At 38.8% G+C, this 22,599-nt stretch overlaps 1 long non-coding RNA gene across 1 annotated transcript in view; it reads left to right on the top strand.

Moving 5' to 3' along the window:
- The window catches only part of LOC126260164 (uncharacterized), a 63,880-nt gene extending 45,464 nt beyond the window's left edge, over window positions 1-18,416 (top strand). Inside the window, exon 3 of the long non-coding RNA XR_007546615.1 lies at window positions 17,949-18,416. This is a non-coding gene — a long non-coding RNA (uncharacterized LOC126260164). The remainder of the gene's footprint in view (window positions 1-17,948) is intronic.
- The last annotated feature ends 4,183 nt before the right edge of the window (window positions 18,417-22,599 follow it).

Raw genomic sequence — 22,599 nt, 5'->3', positions numbered from 1 at the left:
CCATGGATTACTTTTAAAAAAATTGCATGGGATGCATCTAGAAGGCTGTGATATATACTCTTTGGGTTTATAGTTCACTTGTGACTCTGTGACGTATCTTAGAAACAATAACAAACCAACTGCTTTGTTTATGAAGAAGCAATTCTTTTCTATCTTGTGCTAATGACGGAGGTTTACCCAAGTGTTCGATTCTTTCGCCTTTCAGTAATATCAGAACCTACCCAGTGTAAGTAATAGGAAAAATACAGGCCGGATTATATATTTACATATGGTGTCAACAGATAAACAACCCATTCACCATCTTTTCCTCATTAGCTGGTGTAAATATCTACAGCCTCAGAGGGATAAAAACCCCTACATCCAAAAGGAGAGGCTTCCAAATTGTATCCTAGATGTTGCAAAGCCTACTTACAGATTTCTGGCCGATTCTGAACTTCTGAAAAAGAGTGTTCGTGGCAAAACCCAGAATCCAAATGGGTATTTTAATTCACTCATATGGAAACGATGCCCTAAAACCACATTTTCATCTGTTACAGTTGTCAGAATTGCAACATACGATGCAGTTTTTCTATTTAATAAAAGGAACATAGGGAGGGTGAAGTTACTCTAGAGAATAGGCTTTAAGATAGGAAATTTCAGTCAAAGCATCTTGAGAAAAATAGATTTACAGCGCCTCTTTGTAGCTGGAAAGTCGGTAGAAGACCTGGTAAGAGAAAGAATGTAGAAAACAGGAAACGAGAAGAGAAGCCTTGAAGGGAAGGAGGATCCTGAGTACAGATATAGGGCCTTCTGAAGAGATGACATAAGAAAAAGCGTTAGGTTGAACTTCAAATTGCATTTCCTGTAAAGTTTATGTACCTTTTTCTCAGAATCTATGAAGATTAGAATTGTGAAATTTTGTAAACTTATCTCTACAAACGCAATAAATGTTGTCTAAAGAGTAAATTTTGAGATTCAGGGTGTCAGCTGAGATATGGGGCAAAGTGCTTGCAATTTTGCGTATATTTTATATTATACTTGAGAATTATAATTAAAAATTATTAAAATTCTCCTATTCGATTTATTAAAAAACCTCATGAGAGAAGTTTCCTACATATAAAGAGAGTAAACAGTGGAAACTTTGTAGAAATCTTTTGAACAGTTTCTGAGAAAAAGGTACATATATATTTTTTGAAAATAAAATTTTTAAATTCCATAAAAAAGGTAAACGTGTATAATCGACGGAATGAAAAAGTAAATGTGTTAACTTCATGTAAAGCATGGTACAAAATTTCATTGCCGTTTCTTCAAAACTGTCGATTTAGTACATCTTCTAAATAGTGTATGTTTTTCATGAACGTCTCCCCTAAATTTACCTGAACAGTCACTGTTACTGTACGTAGAGGACGAGAAAAACTCTAACTGACTCACCTACAGAACTTGCGACCCAAGTTAAAAAGTATAGCCTGTCATAAACTGACCCAGTACGCACCAAATAAGCTGAGAAAGGTGGTAAAGACTCAACTGGTTTAATATGTATTTCATTTTTTATTGCATAGGATAAGTGTAAATTTGTCTCGGGATAGTCACATTTTTTGGCGACCTGTTTCGACTTCCTCTCCTGTGCCAAGCTCTTGAGCTCAAAGTAGCACGCACACCCAAATTCCCAGATAAGTTGTTGAGTATATTCCAGCCTCTGTCTTCCCCTACAGTCCAATGTTTGACCTCTATAATTTCTTCTAGTACCATGGCACTTATTCCCTTTACATCCAGTCATTCTGTCCCTCCTTATAGTCAATGTTCTTCGGACATCGCCACGCCAATATAATAATAATAGTAATAGTAATAATAATAATAATAATAATAATAATAATAACAACTCAACCAATTACTAAAGATAACAGAAGTATTCAGCAATGATATAAGTATGGCCTTTGGAACAGACAAATGTAAGAAAAATAGCATAGTCAAGGGAAAACACACTAAACAAGAAGATTACATATTGGATAACCACAGCGACTGCATAGAAGCAATGGAAAAAACGGATGCCTATAAATATCTAGGATACAGACAAAAAATAGGAATAGATAATACAAATATTAAAGAAGAACTAAAAGAAAAATATAGACAAAGACTAACAAAACTACTGAAAACAGAATTGACAGCAAGAAACAAGACAAAAGCTATAAATACATATGCCATACCAATATTGACCTACTCATTTGGAGTAGTGAAATGGAGTAACACAGACCTAGAAGCACTCAATACACTTACACGATCACAATGCCACAAATATAGAATACATCACATACATTCAGCAATAGAAAGATTCACATTAAGCAGAAAGGAAGGAGGAAGGGGATTTATCGATATAAAAAACCTACATTATGGACAGGTAGACAATTTAAGAAAATTCTTTATAGAACGAGCAGAAACTAGCAAAATACACAAAGCAATCACTCATATAAATACATCGGCTACACCACTACAATTTCATAACCACCTCTACAACCCTTTAGACCACATAACATCAACAGATACGAAGAAAGTAAATTGGAAAAAGAAAACACTTCATGGCAAGCACACGTATCATCTAACACAGCCACACATCGATCAAGACGCATCCAACACATGGCTAAGAAAAGGCAATATATACAGTGAGACAGAAGGATTCATGATTGCAATACAGGATCAAACAATAAACACCAGGTATTACAGCAAGCATATTATTAAAGATCCCAATACCACAACAGATAAATGCAGACTTTGTAAACAACAAATAGAAACAGTAGATCACATCACAAGCGGATGTACAATACTAGCAAATACAGAATACCCCAGAAGACATGAGAATGTCGCAAAAATAATACATCAACAGCTTGCCTTACAACATAAACTTTTAAAACAACAAGTTCCTACATACAAGTATGCACCACAAAATGTACTGGAGAATGATGAATACAAATTATACTGGAACAGAACCATTATAACAGATAAAACAACGCCACATAACAAACCTGACATCATACTCACCAATAAAAAGAAGAAATTAACACAACTAATCGAAATATCCATACCCAATACAACAAATATACAAAAGAAAACAGGAGAAAAAATTGAAAAATACATCCAACTGGCTGAGGAAGTCAAAGACATGTGGCATCAGGATAAAGTTGACATCATACCAATTATACTATCAACTACAGGAGTCATACCACACAATATCCACCAGTACATCAATGCAATACAGCTACATCCAAACATATATATACAACTACAGAAATCCGTAATTATTGATACATGTTCAATTACCCGAAAGTTCCTAAATGCAATATAACACATACCGTACAGTTAATAGGAAGTGACGCTTGATCAAGGTCTGCGTCACTTTCCATTCTCAACCAGACTTAACGTCTGAGAAAGTAAAGAAATAATAATAATAAACCCTGTGGAGGCCCGGGAAAAGAATAGGCCCCCGGTATGTTCTGCCAGTCGTAAAAGGCGACGAAAAGAACAAACCACTAATAGGGCTAACCCCCCTTTTAGTGTGATTAGTTGGTTCAGGACAGAAGTAATGAAGCTTCGGACAAGCGCTGTCATTGTCGGGAACGACGCTTGAACCCTATGCCCGTCCACAATGGTAACGACACTGCTAGCCACACGGAAAATGATTTAAATCGAAACAGAGGTGTTTTGCAGGACATGCTTCCTGCAACCACCCTAGAAGGAAAACAAAGACAGAGGATGAGATGGTCTGATGAAGTTAACCCACACTTCATGTTCTGTTATTACCAAGCAACAAACTTAGGAACCAACACAACTGGATACAAATCACAATTATACACAACATTTATTACCAGATACCCAGAATTAAAATTTATAACAGAACAACGACTAGCTGATCAGATCCGTGTAATAATAAAAAATAACAGGATACCCCAGTCAGAATTAGAAAACATCAAACAACAAGTACAACAAATACTGGAACAAAGTAATGTACAGTCAGAAGAAGAAGAAAATACAGTAATGGACTCAAACATCCCAGAGCAAACAAACCAAGAACAACACGCATCAATTAAACAATCAGAGGAAAACGAAATCTTAAGATAGCCACCAGAACAAGCACAAATAGAACACGAAGTGACACACATGTTAGATATAGAAGAAAAATTTCAGCTGACATATATAAAATACAAAGACACAAATACAGACATTAGACCATTCTTGCATAGACCGCCAAATAACCCACAAGTCGAAACAACAATAACAACTGTCAACACAATCATACACAACAAAATAAATGAAAATATAGCTATGGAAGAGTTACAACTACTGGTTTATATAGGAGCACTCACTACACTAAATATACACACTAGGCAGAGATCAGAACCAACCAACACACAGAAGAAACCCACAAAACCAGCATGGCAACACAGGCTACAGATCAAAATAGAAAAACGTAGAAACGACATCGGACAGCTAACACAATTTATAAGAAATGAAATATCAGACAAAAAACGAAAAAGGTTGTAAAATCTCACAACAAGAAGTGATAGAGCAATTAGATGAAAAGAAGCAGAAATTACAAGCATTGGCCAAACGACTTAGAAGATACAAAAAAAGTGAAAATAGAAGGAAACAAAACCAAACATTCAACACAAACCAAAAGTGATTTTACCAGACAATAGATAACACACACATTAAAATAGACAATCCACCAAACATAACAGACATGGAACACTTCTGGAGCAACATATGGTCAAACCTGGTACAACATAACAGACATGCACGGTGGATACAAGCAGAAACAGACACATACAAGATGATACCACAAATGCCTGAAGTGGTAATTTTGCAACATGAAGTCACCCGAGCAATTAATTCTACGCACAATTGGAAAGCCCCTGGAAAAGATAAAATAGCAAATTTCTGGCTAATGAAATTCACCTCAACACATTCGCATCTAACTAAATTATTTAACAGTTACATTGCAGACCCTTTATAAATGAAGAACGAAAAGGCTGCTGCAAACGAGCACGAGGATGTAAAGAGCAACTGATAATAGATGCAGAAGTGACATATCAAGCTAAAACTAAACAAAGGTCGCTACACTACACATACATTGATTACCAAAAGGCATTTGATAGTGTACCCCACTCATGGTTACTACAAATGTTGGAAATATACAAAGTAGATCCTAAATTGATACAGTTCCTAAACATAGTAATGAAAAATTGGAAAACCACACTTAATATCCAAACAAATTCAAATAATATCACATCACAGCCAATACAGATTAAGTGTGGAATATACCAAGGATACTCATTAAGTCCTTTCTGGTTCTGCCTTGCTCTGAACCCACTATCCAACATGCTAAACAATACAAATTATGAATAGAATATTACTGGAACATAGCAACTCAAAATCACACATTTGCAATACATGGATGATCTAAAACTACTGGCAGCAACAAATCAACAACTCAACCAATTACTAAAGATAACAGAAGTATTCAGCAATGATATAAATATGGCTTTTGGAACAGACAGATGTAAGAAAAATAGTATAGTTAAGGGAAAACACACTAAACAGGAAGATTACATATTGGATAACCACAGCGACTGCATAGAAGCGATGGAAAAAACAGATGCCTATAAATATCTAGGATACAGACAAAAAATAGGAATAGATAACACAAATATTAAAGAAGAACTAAAAGAAAAATATAGACAAAGACTAACAAAAATACTGAAAACAGAATTGACAGCAAGAAACAAGACAAAAGCTATAAATACTTATGCTATACCAATATTGACCTACTCATTTGGAGTAGTGAAATGGAGTAACACAGACCTAGAAGCACTCAATACACTTACACGATCACAATGCCACAAATATAGACTACATCACATACATTCAGCAACAGAAAGATTCACATTAAGCAGAAAGGAAGGAGGAAGGGGATTTATCGACATAAAAAAACCTACATTATGGACAGGTAGACAATTTAAGAAAATTCTTTATAGAACGAGCAGAAACTAGCAAAATATACAAAGCAATCACTCATATAAATACATCGGTTACACCACTGCAATTTCATAACCACTCCTACAACCCTTTAGATCACATAACATCAACAGATACGAAGAAAGTAAATTGGAAAAAGAAAACACTACATGGTAAGCACCCTTATCATCTAACACAGCCATACATCGATCAAGACGCATCCAACACATGGCTAACAAAAGGCAATATATACAGTTAGACGGGAGGATTCATGATTGCAATACAGGATCAAACAATAAACACCAGATATTACAGGAAGCATATTATTAAAGATCCCAACACCACAACAGATAAATGCAGACTTTGCAAACAACAAATAGAAACAATAGATCACATAACAAGCAGATGTACAATACTAGCAAATACAGAATACCCCAGAAGACATGACAATGTAGCAAATAACTACATCAACAACTTGCCCTACAACATAAACTAATAAAACAACATTTTCCCACATACAAGTATGCACCGCAAAATGTACTGGAGAATGATGAATACAAATTGTATTGGAACAGAACCATAATAACAGATAAAACAACACCACATAACAAACCTGACATCATACCTTCCAATAAAAAGAAGAAATCAACACAACTAATCGAAATATCCATACCCAATACAACAAATATACAGAAGAAAACAGCAGAAAAAATTGAAAAATACATCCAACTGGCTGAGGAAGTCAAGGACATGTGGCATCAGGATAAAGTTGACATTATACCAATTATACTATCAACTACAGGAGTCATACCACACAATATCCACCAGTACATCAACGCAATGCAGCTACATCCAAACTTATATATACAACTACAGAAATCTGTAATTATTGATACATGTTCAATTACCCGAAAGTTCCTAAATGCAATGTAACATATACCGCACAGTTAAAAGGAAGTGATGCTTGATCAAGGTCCGCGTCACTTTCCATTTTTAACCAGACATAACGTCTGAGAAAGGAAAATAATAATAATAATAATAATAATAATAATAATGTCTATAGCTTTTGAGACCGAATGCATCCAGACAGAATTTTTGGATTGGAAGACATCCTGGGTCGCGAGGCCGCACCCAACAATTGCTTAAATTTTGAATAAAAATTATCGGCAATCGCGACCGAAGACTTCCAGCGTAAGAAATCACTCTCGTCCTGCCAACGACTTTGCCAAAGAGGGCGGAGGACACAGATGAGCACTCTCCCCCTATGGTGGGGCCGGCCGCGGTGGTCTAGCGGTTCCAGGCGCTCAGTCCGGAGCCGCGCGGCTGCTACGGTCGCAGGTTCGAATCCTGCCTCGGGCATGGATGTGTGTGATGTCCTTAGGTTAGTTAAGTTTAAGTAGTTCTAAGTTCTAGGGGACTTATGACCACAGATATTAAGTCCCATAGTGCTCAGAGCCATTTGAACCATTTTTGAACCTATGGTGGGAAATTACCTCTAAAACGCGTAATAATCAGCAATGATCAGCGGGACGAGAATGCAGAAGGTAATGGAAACCACTGCATTAAATAGACATAATGTGTGTTCTCAGGACATGTGGCATATAATTGAAAGAGTGTTTTGATGACCTATCCATTGGCATAAGATTCTGGTATAGTTCCCTAGGCAGCTGACTATGAGAAAACAATGGGATAACCAACATCAAGGTAACATCCTACGAGTGGGGGCTTGGAATATCAGTTTAAACGTAGCAGGAAAGATTCAAAATCTGATAATGGTAATATAAAGGCTCAACAATATGTCGGAAGTCATTGAAGTGAAATGAAAACAAGAGAAGGATAAATACCGTTTATGTCAACAGCAGCAGAAAATGGTATAACAGCCGTATGATTCGTTGTGAAAGGGAAAGTAGGGCAGAGAGTGAGCTACGTGAACACTTCAGTGATAGGGCTGCTCTCGCCAGATTAGACTGCAAAGCAATGCCGACAACGATAGTTTGGCTATACATGCCGACGTCGCAAGCTGAAGGGACAGAGAAAGTATATGAGTGTATTGAACGGGTAATTCAATACGTAGAGGGAGATGAAAACCTAATAATCATTGGGGACTGGAATATGGTTGTAGGAGAAGGAGTAGAAGAAAGGGTTACGGGAGAATAGGGGCTTGGTACTGGGAGTGAGAGAGGAGAAAGTCTAATTGAGTTCTTCAATAAATTGCAGATGGTAATAGCGAATACTCTGTTCAAGAATCACAAGAGGAAGAGATGTACTTTGAAAAGACTGGCAGATACAGGAAGGTTCCAGTTGGGTTGCATCACAGACAGAGATTCCAAAATTATACAATGGATTGTAAGGCGTACTGGAGTTCAGACAAAGACTCAGATTACAATTTAGTAATTATCAAGAGTAGGGTGAGGTTTAAGGGAATCGTCCGAAAGAATCAATTTGTAAGTAAGTGGGGTAGTGAAGTACTGAGAAATGATGAGACGCGTTTGAAGTTTGCGGAGGATGTGGGTATTGCCACCTTAGTTGGCAGATCAGTTGAAGAGGAGTGGAAAGGTCTGAAAGGGCAAACACAGATGTTGGACAGACAAGCGTAGGTACAAGGAAGGTAACTGCAAAGAAGTCTTGGGTAACAGAAGAAATACTTCAATTGATCGACGAAAGAAGGAAGGACAAAAATGTTTAGGTAAAGATAGGAATACGGCAATGTAAATCCCTTAGGGATGAAATAACTACGAAGTGCAGAGAAGCCAAGGCGACAGGGCTATAGCAAGAATGTGGAGAAATCGAAAAAGAAATAATCGTCGGGAACTCTGACTCAGCGTACAGAAACATCAAAACAACTTTCATTGCAACTAAAACCAAGTGTAGTATCATTCACAGTGCAATAGGAATGCTACTATTAAACGTAGAGGATAGAGCAGAAGGGTGGAAAGAGTACACCGATGGCCTCTTTGAATAGGAGGACTTGTCCGATGATGTGATAGAAGAAGAAATTGAATTGAGTTTGGAAGACATAGGGTATCCAGTATTAGAGTCAGAATTTAAAAGAGCTCTGGAATACTTGAGATCAAACAAAGCAGAACATTCCATCGGAATATCTAAAATCATTTGGGGAAGTGGCAACCAACCGACTATTCAAGTTGATGTGTAGAATCTGTTAGAACGGCGACATACGATAAGAGTTTCGGAAAAATATCACCTACACAAACTTCCTAGCAGATTAAAACTGTGGGCCGGAACGAGACTCGAACTCGTGACCTTTGCCTTTCGCGTGCAAGTGCTCTACCAACTGACCTACGCAAGCACGACTCACGTCACGTCCTCACAGCCTTACTTCTGCCAGTACCTCGTCTCCCACCTTCCAAACTTAACAGAAGCTCTCCTCCGAACCTTGCACAACTAGCACTCCTGAAAGAAAGGATATTGCGGAGACATGGCTGAGCCACTGCCTGGAGGATGTTTCCAGAGTGAGATTTTCACTCTGCAGTGGAGTGTGCGCTGATATGAAACTTACGGCAGATTAAAACTGCGTGGCGGACCGAGACTCGAACTCGGGACCTTTGCTTTTCACGGGCAAGTGCTCTACCAATCTGCCAGGAAGTTTCATATCAGCGCACACTCCGCTGCAGAGTGAAAGTCTCATTCTGGAATCACCTACACAGTTCCGAAGCAGCTAGGGCAGATAAATGAGAGAAACATCGCACAGTCAGCTTAACAGCTTATGTATCCAAGCTGCTGACAAGGTTAATATGCAGAACAATGGAAAAGTAAATTGAGGATCTGTTCGATGACGATCAGTTTGGGTTTAGCAAAAGTAAAGGCGCCAGAGAGGCAGTTCTGACGTTGCTGTTGATAATCGAAGCTAGACTGAAGAAAAATCAAGACATGTTCATTGGATATGTCGACCAAGAGAAAGCGTTCACCAGTGTAAAATGGTTCAGTTCGGAATTTTGAGACAAATAGGAGTAAACTATTGGAGAAGAGGGAACAATAAGATTGGAAGAGCAAGAACCAAGTGCTCAGATTAAAAGATATGGTTGCAGGTTTTCATCTATACTGCTGAATCTATACATAGAAGAAGCAGTGACGGAAATAACACGTAGGTTCAGGATGAAAGGATATCAATAATAAGATCTGCTGACAACACTGTCATCTGTGGTAATTATTGGATTTGTTGAATGGAATGAATAGTCTAATGATTATACATATGGGTTGATAATAAACCGGAGAAAGACAAAAGTAATGAGAAGTATCAGAAATGAGAACAGCGAGAAGCTTAACATCAAAATTAGTGGTCATAAATTAGACGAAGTTAAGGAATTCTTTAGTTTGGAAGCAAAATAACCCATGTCGGACGAAGCATGTAGGACGTAAGAAGCAGACTAGCACAGACAAAGAGGGCATTCTTGGCCCATTGAAATTTACTGGTATCAAACATAGACCTTAACGTGAGGAAGAAACTTCTGATAATGAACGTTCAGAACACAGGATTGTATGGTGGTGACTGATGGGCAATGGGAAAAGCGTAACACAGGAGAAGCGAACAGCTTGAGATGTAGTGCTACAGAGGAATGTTGAAAATTGGGTGGAGTAATAAGATATGGAATAAGGAGGCTCTCAGCAGAATCGGCGAAGAAAGGTACACGTGGAAAACATTGACAAGACGAATGGACAGGATGGTAGGACCTCTGTTAAGACATCAAGGAAGTCTTCTGTAGTAGTAGAGGGAGCTGTAGACGGTAAAAATTGTAGGGGAAGGTAGAGATTGGAACACATCTAGCAAATAGCTGAGGACGTACGTTGCAAGTGCTACTCTGCGATGAAGAGGTTGGTACAGGAGAGAGAGCCACAACAGCCTGCATCAAATCAGTCAGAAGACCGAAGAAAAAAATCAATAAAAAATCACCCTTTCCTCCCCCTGAAGCCGTTTTTATAATTCTTGGTTACATGTTAATCTTCTGCTTAAGAAGCATGAAAGGAAAAATAATGTTTCAAGCTTCGTCGACAGCAAGCTCTTTAGAGACATAAAGAGATGTTAACGGGTTTATCGTCTCGTCTTCCAAATTACCTATCATACGTGACCTTGTTCTCAATGTCCTCAAACACACGGAAGGAATTAATATGATGTACTCTAAGTTCGATTCAATGCAACTGCAAAACGAAAACATTATTACATTCTTATGGAAAATGTAAGAAAGACTGGCGAGTAAACTGAGGTGTTCCTGACACTCAAGACACGTTATATTATACTAGAAAAAAGAATCATTCACGCCTTCAAATAACGACGGGGTATATGCCGGAAACGATTTAACGTGAAAGGAATTCATAAATCCAGTGGTGGTGAAGGCAGATCCTCGACTGGGATTCTTTGAGACCGTAGTTCATGCAAGGTGGCTGTCACAATGTCCCCGACCGAATATTCAGCGACCGCCTGGGTTGCTTACCAACTCGGATTAACGGAAATGATAAAAAATGAAATAAATACATTTATAAACGTGCTGCGTGACTCGTTTCGGTTTGTTTAGCAAGCATAGGAAAAACAGAAATATCACATGTTGTCCAGTGGGAGCCATAAGAAGAGATGTAATTCAGGCAAAAACTCCTCTTAAAATTTCGAAAGTATACACTCTAAGACAGGTCAATTTTTTTTTGTGTTACATACTTCTCATACAATGATTGTGGCTGAAAAATTAGAGAAATTTAGGATTACACAAGATAATATTAGAAGAAATTCTTCCTGTGCGCCGTCAACAAGTGAAATGAGACGAGACTGCACGCAGTACATTGGCCTGAGGAGTACAGATGTAGATACCAAGTGCTTATCATTAAGTGCGTATCATTAAGTGCAGCTGCTCACAGAGATACAGTATGGGCTGTAATTACTGTGTGACAGCGGAACTTGGTACAACTCTAATGCATTAATATGGAACCGATTTGCACTGGAAAAAAATTAGTTCCAGTTTTGGCCACCAGGTTTAAACCTGATTCTGTGAATGCAAGAAAGACGCAAAGAAATGTTTCCATATGGTGGCCAAATTTGGAATTAATTTTTTTCCAGGATAAACTGGTTCCGCATTAATGCATTAGAATATCTACCAAGTTTGGTTGCCACGCGATAATTAGCGCTCACACCGGACCTCTGTGAGTAGCTGCACTTTAATTGTAAATAGCCAGTATGAGGGAAGAAGGAAGACTGCGATTCAATGTCCCTTCGACGACAACGTTATTGCAGACGGAGCACAAGGTCGGATTGGCGAATAGTAGTGTAGGAAATAGGCCGTGTCCTTTTCAGGGGAACAATCCTGGCATTTCCCTTAAGCCAGCAGTTTTCTATCTGTGCGTCGCAGCCTCTCAGTGGATGCGTCGCCCTGGTTTCACAAAAATAATAATTTGGTTTATTTTCTTTATGAGTAAACAACTTGTGCGCTAATAGTGACATCTGTGAGGCTGACAAGTAAGTGTTGCTATTACGACAGCGCGGTAGATGCAATCGAACCTTACTACGTGACTCATTTTATGCAGTAAAAATCCGTTTTAAGGTTAGTTTTCTCAAATGTTGATTGTTTTTAATTGTTGCTTGTTGTCTGTGATTTGTGTTTTTCTGTCAACATGGGCAAACTTTTAAATTATATACAAAAGGTAATATTTCAAAAGTATCATGCAGTTCTAAAGACTAGGCTGCCAACGTGAGAGCTTCAATTGTTGACAGTTTGGACATAAAAAATTCCCAGAAAGTCGCCATATTTCCGACATTCAATAAGTTATAGATGCATAATTACTACCGTCTTCATACATCTGGTATAAAATCTCTGTGGCATTAACAACGCTCATTGATACTACCTACACTAAAATGAGTTTTCAGCTGAAGGCACTGGTGAAGTATTCTGTTCACTGCTACACAAACGGACAGCCAACGAGTAACACATTCACAATTTTCAAAGGTAGTTTTCCTTCATTAGTGGCTTCATATTGAAACAGGTCTATTGGGAGTTTGTTATTTTCAGTTCTGTAATTCGTTCATACTTTGGATGTCTCAAAAGCTAAGCGACAATTTTAAATTGCTTATGATTCACACACAGTCTTTGGTGAGAGTACCTCTGTTGCTGGAAGAGGTGCTTGCTTTTTTATTGCTGCTTGTCAGCGAGGTGTGCGGGAGATCTATCGTTAGGGGAGTGGTGAGGCAGAGTACTCGTGGCAGTGTAGACGTCAAGTTAAGTGGGTCTGTCTTCCAGTAAAATTATATGCCTTTGAATATTGTGAAAAAGAAGATAAAGATTCGATTAGTGATTTTGAACGAAATGAGATGTAATGAGAATAGAAAAGCGTATACCCGCCAGAACAGCCGATAGCGCTAATGCTGGACTCGGGTAGGCGCGCCGGCCCCGGATCGAATCCGCCCGGCGGATTAACGACGACGGCCGGTGTGCCGGCCAGTCTGCATGTGGTTTTTAGGCGGTTTTCCACATCCTACTGGTCCCCACGCCCCGCCCCAGTTACATGGCTCTCAGACATTTGAAACACATTCGCACTATTTCACGATCTACACTAGACACAGAAAGCTGGGGGTACAATAATTCTGTCCCGGGGGGCATGGGGTGGCGGCAGGAAGGTCATCCGGCCACCCCTTAAACTTAACCATTCCAAATCCGTACTTAACCCTGCCGACCCTGTGCACGATGTGGGATAAAGGCAGTAGCGAAAGAAGAAGAAGAAGAAGAGATTAGAAAAGCGTATGAAGAGGAACGAAGGTAATATTTTTTATTTAGTGACACTGCAGTAGCGCGTAGTTTGGAACCATTGAGACATCCATATTAGGCAGCTTTAGATTTTTCATTAAAGAGTGAGTAATTTTCACTGAAGAGTATTTTTCATTTTTTGTAATTATTTGTCTAATATTTGTGAGAGTATTAGCTTGATATCAATGGTGCACTTTGACAGTGTTAATGAGTGTTGTAATATGAATTTCACACAAGTAATAATATATCAAATAAATTAAAAACAGTTTGTTAAAGAAATATTTCACATTAGAGCATTGTCCACACCCTCGATTCTAGTCACTTTTATTTAAAGAGTAAGGTTGCAGCACGTGTAGTTAGAAATACGCAGCTGGCGCACAGAGAGCAGCACTGCGTTTCCAACCAATTACATTACGAGGTAAGATATTGTCATTTCAGGTTTTACTCAAAGATAGTAGTGAGTTCGCTATTCTTTAGATGAAGCTAGATACAACCACAATGATACATATAATGTGCTGTGTGCGGTTTATACGCCATAAGTAATTTCACTAAGAGCTTCTTTTCTGATGGACAATAACTCTTGGAGCAAGAGCTAATACCTCTTTGAAATACGACAGTGTTGTGTGGAAAATAACAACGTTAATTATGAAAATTGTTTAGACGTGTGTACAGATGGAGGTCATAGTATCGCCGGCTGTTACACCGGATTACAAACTCTGATCCTTAAAGAGGCTCCTCATGCTATTTCGACAGACTATTTTAGTCACTGAGAAGCACTAGCATCAAAAAGCACGAGCCATGTCGTTCATGAGGTTCTTCAATCAGTGATGAAGTGAAAAACATAATTAAAAGTCGGTCGCCTTAAGTCGAGAGTTTTCGACAAATGTGCTTTGGTATGAAGGCTGGGGGAATTTCCTTAATTTGTTACAGTAACTCTGGCTTTTAACGAGCTGACTCCTTGAAAAGTGTGTGAACTCAGGCATGAACTTTACTCTTACGTTCTTAAAGAGAAACATTTGAGTTCTGTGAAGTTCGTAGACACCTTCGAAAAACTCTCTTCATTGTATATCCCTTCAAGGTAATGAGATCTAGATTCTGCAATTGTCAGACAAAATTTCAGCCTTCAGGAAGAAACTACTACTGTGGAAGAAAAATTTTGATAATATGCATTACGTTTTACCTGCGCTTCACAAATATAGAAGACAATGACTTTCAGTTGAGTTAACAACTGAAGTCTGTGTTAGTGGGTGATTTAACTGAGCTCATATATTATTTACAGAAGTACTTTCCAGAAGAAGTTGTAAAACACAACTGGATAATACACCGAAGCACCAAAGAAATTGGTATAGGCATGCGTATTCAAATACAGAGATATGTAGAAAGGCAGAATACCACGCTGCGGTCGGCGACACCTATGTAAGACAACAAATGTCTGGCGCAGTTGGTAGATCGGTTACTGTTGCTACCATGGCAAGGTATAAAGATTTAGTTCGGTTTGAACGTGCTGTTATAGTCAGTGCACGAGCGATGGGACACAGTATCTCCGAGGTAGCGATGAAGTGGGGCCTTTCCCGTACTACCATTTCACGAGTGAATCGTGAATATCAGAAATCCGGTAAAACATCAAATCTCCAACATAGCTGCGGCTGGAAAAAGATCCTGCAAGAACGGGACCAACGACCATTGAAGAGAATCGTTCAACGTGACAGAAATGCAACCTTCCCGCAAATTGCTCCAGATTTCAGTTCTGGGCCATCAACGAGTGTCAGCGTGCGAGCTATTGAACGAAACATCATCGATATGGGCTCTCGGAGCCGAAGGCCCACTCGTGCACCCTTGATGACTGCACGAAACAAAGCTTTACGCCTCGCCTGGGCCCGTCAACATCGACATTGGATTGTTGATAGCTGAAAACATGTTGACCGATCGGACGAGTTTCGTTTCAAATTGTACCGAGCGGATGGACGTGTACGGGTATGGAGGCAACCTCATGAATCCATGGACTGTTCAAACTGGTGGAGGTGGAGGCTCTGTAATAGTGTGGGGCTTTTGCAGTTGGAATGATATGAGACCCCTGAAACGTCTAGATACGACTGTGACAGGTGACGTAAGCATCATGTCTGATCACCTGCATCCATTCGTGTCCATTGTGCATTCCAACGGACCTGTTCAATTCCAGCAGGACAAAGCGACACCCGACACGTCCAGAATTGCTACAGAGTGAGTTCAGGAACACTCTTCTTACGCTGGCCACAAAAGTCCCCAGACGTGAACATTATTGAGCAAACCTGGGATGCCTTGCAACGTGCTATTCAGAAAGGATCTCTACCCCTTGTACTTTTGGGAATTTATGGACAGCCCTGAAGGATTCATGTTGTCAACTCCTTCCAGCACTACTTCAGACATTAGTCGAGTCCATGCCACGTCGTGTTGCAGCACTTCTGCGTGCTCGCGGGGACTCTAGACGATGTTAGGCAAGTGTGCCATTTCTTTGGGTCTTCAGTGTAGATTCTTTCAGTTCAGAACTTACGTCAACACTTATACCTTCCACTGAAGAACAAGTGCAATTTAATGATTTTCCTTCAGACTAGGTTCGTGTTTCCATCATTGGTTGTGTTTTCGTGCTTGGTGAAGCAGGAATCCCGACGAATTTTACTACCTTCTGCAACATCCAACTAATGTGGCGTAGGTTTTTCAGCATTGACAATCATCAACATGAAATACAGATCGACAAAAAATTTGGTAAAAGATATGCAAGTTACAGTTTCAAGTGCTGTGCCTAGATTTGAAGATTTGAGGATGAAAAAGCAACGTCATCGTTCCCACTGACTTCGTTGCAAAAATAAGATGTACTAACGTTAAATGTTATCAACAGTTAATAAGATAAATAATTGCTTTTATTAATTTTTTTCGAATATGTTTATCCCCATACGTCGAATCGGATGACACCGTGGGTGTCTGTGTTCGGATAATCGGAGTCGCGGGTCAAAAAGGTTTGAAATGCCTGCCTAAAGCGATTTAAGGGAAAAAAGGACGCATTGGATGGCGATACGCGAGAGTGGGACTTGAACTGCCATCCTCTAGAATGCGAGTCCAGCGACTTACCACCACGTCACGCTGCTTCATAGATACTAATATAATACAGTGTGGTGAACAGAAACTATACACACGGAGACTCGTGCTGCCACCGGTACTTCTGTAGATCCTGTTGCATATAAAAGGACTTACTACTCCACAAACAGTAGATCTGCTTGTTATTGGCCATTAACTGAAATGTCTTCCTAGACCACCAACACAGTTAATTATAGAACTTAATGTTACGTTGAGATGCTGCATTATGCGGAAGCCCTGGAGCTTGTAGTTGCTCCAAGGAGATTCACCTGTTGCGGATCGTTTTGCGCCAGTGACGATACCACGTTCTTGACATCAACTTAGTACTCATCATACTTCACGCCATCAGACCCAAAGGACCACAGGCAGTGACAAGTCTCTCTCTATCCTGCTTTCTGCCGCCAATATGCAGGACGGTGATTCCATGAAAAGCAGGAACCATAAGTGTATTGTTTTTAAAAAATTGAGTGCTACAAACTGTATTAAAGGGTAATGAAACATATCAACAGCAGTGACATACATAATATTTAAGGAAATTTGCATTTTATCAGTTGCTATCATTATGTTAAAGATGGCTACCCATCATCTGATTTGTATATGCTGAATTAGCATATCTTCAAGTGGTACAACTGTATATCTGGGGTGTGATGCACTGAAAGTGTTCTAGTTTCTGAAAGCAGTAAATACTAATATACTCAGCATACTTATTTTATTACATATCTATAGCTTATGGCCATATAATTTTGAGTTCCACTGCGCAAAATCAGTTGTCCTGCACGCGACAAAAAGAAGCTTATGAGTCAAATTGCATCCAGAGAAAAAAAACTTAAAATGAGGAGTGCCCTATTTCCTAAGATAACAGTAGAATTACTGACTTATGACAGCAACAGTTCAATTGTGTGTTCACTACAGTCATATATATCTTAATTTTACATTTGTCCCACACGTCCCACACAAATACACATATGAACTTATATAAAAGATGCTAATTTTACTTGAACAGTGGTGTAAGAGTATGAATTTACACCTTTCTATCCATATTTGGCTTCATCCATAGGCAAATAATTTAATTTTAAGATATTCATAAGACTAATTTGGTTTACGTATTTACAGAAGTGGCAGATCAACCAAAACAGACGTCCGCCAGTGCAGCCAGGATGAGAAAAATGAGAAGTCACCGCAAAGAAGAAAATCCACGGTTTCAGAAAGAATAAAATAAAAGGAAAAATGAAATTAAGAAACATAAAAAAGTATGACAGAACTGGAACTCCAGGAGCTTCGAAAGAAGAAGGGTGATCGAAAGCGCTTTCAGAGGGCAAAAAAGAAGGATGCTATTCTTCTGCGCATCCCAGCACTAACTATATCACCATACCGACGTCCTCAGACATTCGGCAAGGCTTTATCCAAATCTATTCGGGCACTTCCCACATCCCCTAGGAAGAGGTATCTGTAGTTGAAGGACTGGAAAAGAAAGTTGGCCTGGCCCTTACAAATGAAATGCATAAGAAAATATCCTGTAACCACAATAAAGATTATTCCCAAGTTGCCGAGTTCCTCTTTCGCCCAGATATTGTATACACCCGTCCAGGGATAAAAGATAGTATGTGTGCTTGGTTAAACGGAAATAAACACATTCTGCATAAGTATTACCTGACATTTTTTTTTTTTTTTTTTACTAGAGGCCTTCAAGATCTTTAAGGAAGAATGTAGTACAGACTTACATATAGCCTTTTCAGGGTTTTGCTGCTTGAGACGACAGAATGTTCTGCTTTTGAAGTCTACTCAACCTGACGAATGCAGGTGTAAAATTCATGAGAATTTCATTCTGAAATTGAAAGGTCTGTAATACCTCTACAGTGATGATATTTGGAAATCCCATTTGTGTGATTCTACTTTAAATTCCCATTGTTTGCAAAATAAATGTTCCACGTGTAGATCTGGGAGTAACTTGTGGTTCCAAGTGAGCCTGAAAAACTAATAGCTTGGAGAGAATGGAGAAAAGATGATACTGGGAGGTTTCGGCTCCTGTGTAAGGAAGGGTGTTTGGGAGAATTGTTTGAATTCTCCCTAGAACAAGTCTCCTAAGAGGCTGCATCACGTGAACATTAAACGCATACAGCATGCAGACTTTGAAAGGGTTAAAAGAATACAAAATGGAAAAATAGTCTTTCGGGTAGATTTGCTTATGCCATACTCATAAGAGTATCAAAACGAGATTCCGAGTCATTTTTGTCTAGAAGAAGTGTTCTTTTATTTGCTTCATTTATTTGCTACATTTTACAAGGGAAAATGTAAAAATTATCGGATATGTTGAAATACTGCACGGAAGGACAGACACAATATTTGTCTTTCTGAATTCACTGTATGACACAATTTGCCAAAATGAGCTTGAATCTGATTCTGAAGAGGTGGTAATTTGGAGTGATGATCCATCCTCATAATTTAAAAATCGATTCATGGTTAGACCTCTTGATATTTTAGAAATTCAAAAGCCAAGATCGCTTAAACACTGTTTACTAGATGGCTGGTTTCAACACACTAAAGGTGCCATCATCTGATCTGAATGTACCTTAACATGTATAAATCATTTGGATAAAACGATACATGAGGAAGACCAGCTGATATAAAATCATTGTCGCAGAAATAAAAATTAAAAAAACAACTGCTCTCATGGTCATTCTATTCCATCAGATATATAAAACCGAAGGCAGAAGATAAAATGTTTTATTTGCAAAGCATTCCAAGAAATGTACTTGGAAAATGTGTTGTAGATGGAGTGGGTAAAAATGCAAAGCATCTTCTACGTCAGAAGACCATGGCCCAAGGAGAGGAAGCAACAATTGTCCAGTCTACCAAGGACTTCTACTAAGTGGCATCTGAAGTTTGCAAAAATACTACCATACTCTATGTGGATCTGGAGACAATGAAGCAAAACATTAAACAAGGTAAACTTTGTAAAAATGTTCCTGAAATTGAAGGAATATAACAGTCTCATGTGATTGAAATAAATGGAGAAGGAATGATATGTAAAAAGGGTGCCTTAAACTGCAACGTAATTTAATCCAGCAAGCACAATCAACATGACAGGTGGTCAGTTGGAGAGTGGGTAACTGTGTCATACAATGGACAAAAATAACGTGAAGAGATTTGTAAAATTGACTCTGAGGGGATCAAGCTATCAGTTATGCACGCACAAAGCTGGCCCGGGCACCTGCAAGTGGCTAATTCCTCCGACTGCATTTATTACAATGATAATGAAATTGTGAAGAAGATTACAGGCCCAGAAAGTGTAAACAATCGTGGACACTTCCGCTTCATGGGCTATATTTAACCGCCACTGTTTATATTATCTGCTTTAGCTTAATAGTAAATTGAACCTAACAACCTTAAAAAGTGTTAATTTTAAATATTGTATTTTGTTCATGTCGGTATTTTTCTAAAATAAATCTGTCAGATGACAGTTTTCGAAACTGTACTTTGCAACTTCCTTCACACATATCGCAGATACTATACATGCGTAGTCTTGGAATGTAGTTAACTGACGCCTTCACATACTTGTGTTTTACCAGGTATGTGTACAGAGTCCTGCACGTGACACCTCTGTTCCACACATGACAGAAATAGATTATTTTCTTCTAATTTACAGGACTCACAAATTTTAGCGGTATTTTGTTTATATGATGTGAGACACTCCATATTCTCAAAAAGAAATTATCTTATTGTAGTAAGATATTTCAGTTAACAGAATTTTTTGATTAACTCTTGACATGTGCATTTTGTATTTCGTCCAATGTTTTACACATGATGTCTGCAGAGAGCATTTCTTCAAGAAGATTTAAAAGTACAAGATAGTAATCTATAGCAAGAAAAATAAAGAATGTTCCTTACTTTAGACGCGCAGCACTGTTTTGACATTTTTGACAATCAACACACAACAACGTTCTATGAACAAAAAAATAGTGTACAACTGTCCCACAAATGACAGCGGAATTCCCCTGGAAATCCTCATAGATTCCATCTCTACATATTTTGTTTGGTCTGCCTAGCGCTCTACTTCCACGGGGAGTATTTCAAAGTCCACCAGTGTCCATCTGCCCGAGAGATTTGACTTACCTGTGCAAGCCGTTTGGTTCTTGTCGCTTTTATAGTAGCCTACAATATTTGGTCTATTATAGATTCACCCAGCTCACAATTATGTCGGATCCTCCATTCCCTAGCGATGTCATCTAGCACCTTCCTTCAAATTTTCCACTGGAAAACGAGAAGGTTACTTAAGTCTTTTTTTATGGACATTTCCAGTTTCGCAACGTTACAACCGTATGGGTTGGATCAGTGTTTTGAACATCTGCAGAGACTGTTCGATTTAAAGCTGACTGGGACTAAAGTACGACTGGTTTGAGGCTTGGATCCTCACTTTGATTTCTGCCTTACAATATGTGTCCTCGGTAAAGACGTCACTTAGTAAACACTAAAATCACAGCGTGATCTCACTTTTATTCACTAACTTTATTGCATTCATTCGACCTCCGTACTCGTCTCAGTGTCTTTTCAATTCGCCATCTTGGCACAAGAATTTAAATGTAATGGTATTTCTCAAATCACTAACAAATCTCATGCTGAATGAATATTTTACATTAGTACCTCACAAATAATACCACTTATCACGTCCATATCCAAAATATGAATGGGAAACCAAGAATAAATTTTTTGGATTGGAAAATATGTAAGAGACGGATGTAGTTTTTCGCCTCAACTGTTGTAAGAAGGCCCATATTACTCGTAAATTGCCAGTTGGGTCGCTGCATTGAAAGCAGTATCTATTTTCGTGATTTATTTAGTTACCGCTCTCGCTCTCTCTAACTGAGCGAGAAGATTATATTTGTCGGAAGCCAGTTGTGGAGGATTAATTCATGGGATTCTCCTTTTCTATCCTCTGATTTAAATTTAAATGGATTCCTCAACTAGGCAGAGTACAAGCAGATCTTGTTAATTTTATTATTCGATTTACAGTTTATAAATTCCATAAATAGCCTCAGTAGTGAGGTGAGTTTCGGCTGTATTGAGTTCTTTGAGAAGGATAGGGGCATCAGTCACGGTAGGCACGATTCTGCCCCACTGGACGTTCTGTCTGCAGTGCTGAAGGCCTCCCTAGCTTAATAGTTACTAGTTGCGTCTTCTTTGTTGGTGGTCCTAGCCGAGGACGAAAGAGAAATCCCTTGGCAGCGCTTTGGCGAATCTTACCATTGATATCCTTTCACCCAGAGTCTTAATCCCACTACTGAACCATTCTCTTATTTCCTGTATTGTTTCTTCGATGTATCGATGTAACAGTGTAAGGTGTAGAATATGAAGGGGGGGGGGGGGGTTGGGATTGAGTTATCTGTATGTATTTAAATTCTGACTTAATACAGGGAAGCGAGTCGACATTCAGATTTCACTAAAATTGCAAAAATTGGCACCTTTACGTCCTACTAATTGATTATGAAAGGAAGTGTAATGATTATAGAAGGTAAACTTTTAATCCACATGGCTAATAGTAATTTTATGTTATTTTTAGGATGTATAGCATCAAACCAGTTTAATTAACACTGATCTACGTACAGCCCAGTACCAAAGCTTGGATCATTGGAGGATCGCTAATACTACTTGTACAGTTCTCGCATATGCGGACCATGGGAAAGGCGGAGAGGCAAAGAAAACGTAAATGCATTCTTCTCCATTATTTGGGGCTTTAAGCTCTTATGATCAGATAATACTGGAAAGA

This window comes from Schistocerca nitens, chromosome 5, assembly GCF_023898315.1.
Source record: "Schistocerca nitens isolate TAMUIC-IGC-003100 chromosome 5, iqSchNite1.1, whole genome shotgun sequence".
NCBI classification, from domain to species: Eukaryota; Metazoa; Arthropoda; class Insecta; order Orthoptera; family Acrididae; genus Schistocerca; species Schistocerca nitens.
The sequence above is the reverse complement of the archived record's forward strand: the minus strand, read 5'-3'. Positions and strand labels throughout refer to the sequence as shown.